The sequence below is a fragment of the Sinocyclocheilus grahami genome, unplaced genomic scaffold, assembly GCF_001515645.1.
Source record: "Sinocyclocheilus grahami isolate Dianchi unplaced genomic scaffold, SAMN03320097.WGS_v1.1 scaffold181.1, whole genome shotgun sequence".
NCBI lineage: Eukaryota > Metazoa > Chordata > Actinopteri > Cypriniformes > Cyprinidae > Sinocyclocheilus > Sinocyclocheilus grahami.
Window position 1 is genome coordinate 190,105 of NW_015505360.1, and position 1,452 is coordinate 191,556.

The following is a 1,452-nucleotide window of genomic DNA, read 5'->3' on the forward strand; positions in this document are numbered from 1 at the left end:
CCGGGGGTGGGGGGGGGGGGGGGGGTTTACTATCTTTTTGTTTAAAAAATGAGCAGTGAGACTATCACAGCTGAAGACGCACCTGTTCTGCAACCAACTTGAACTACAAATACAATTGAGGGCACTTCTTATGAAAATGCTGCTGTAAAAATGTTTCTTTCACTTTTCTGCACTTTCACTTCTGTACTTTTAGCATACTCTTGAAACATTACGGTACTGCGAGTACTGTTGGCCCTTGCATAATATTGCATTTGATTTTTCTCATTTTTAGCTGCTTTCTGCTAAATGAATAAATGTAAATGCAATTATCCCTATTGCTTAGATGCTGAATAAAACTTTGGTTCTGTTTTAATTCAAATAAGGGGTCCTAAAATCTGAAACATTAACTGAATCTGACAAGTGTTATTCAGGTTTTGGGTTGATGGTGAGCCAAATGATGATAATGGAATGGAAGACTGCACTGAACTGAGGCCTGCAAAATCTGTCTTGAACAACTGGAATGATCTGCCATGCTCACTGAATAGAAAAGGGGTTTGTGAAAGTTCCACCCCTAAATTTTGTGATATTTCATGGTGTTCACTTTTATGTTACAGACAATAGTAAAACAATAATAAAACATTATAAAAAAAACAATAATAAAACATATTTTTATGCAATCATGCCATGTCACTGACAGCTGATTTCATAAATCTTCATCATGATATCCATTTTGTTTTATTATTGTCTGTAATGTACAAAATGTGGATGTACAGATTACATTTGTTAGACGTAACTCTAAACTAACAACTAATAAACTCACAATATACAGTTTTTCATATAGTGAGTTAGGGTATTTTTTCACATTTATATCAGCTATTATATGTATTCATATACTATCTTAGTAAATAAATGGCACGACACTGACCTCTACATATACACCGAGTAAATGCCTGTGTGAATATCCTGTTGCCACCCATTTTTGTAAACATGTAAACTGAAACATGAAGGCATCTTTTGAAGGCATTTTTCCTACCATCATCCTCTCTGTCCCAGCTTAAAAACATAATTTATTCCCTTCCAGTTTATTGCCATCAATACAAATTTCCAGTAAGGCCTGTTTAAGGCTGTTTGAGCCTGTATGCAGAGTTTCAAAGTACTCTGTGTCTAAACTAATGAAGCCACTTCCTGTTTAGGGTTAGTCCTATATTTAAAAGACAAATGAATATGTGCCTATCATTCAACCACAACTCATCTGTGAACACATGCTGTCAGACATAAGAGCGAACAATGGAATTAGAAGCCATTTATGAAAATATTGAAAATGAAGATATGAAGGACACGTATGCACCTCAAATACAGAGCCGCTGCCCGGATGAAGGAAAAGCTCGAAAGCAAAGTAAGCAGAAAGTTTCATTAGAAGCAGAAATGGAAACGAGGAATGATATACAGTCATTTCAATCTTAAAAAAAAAAA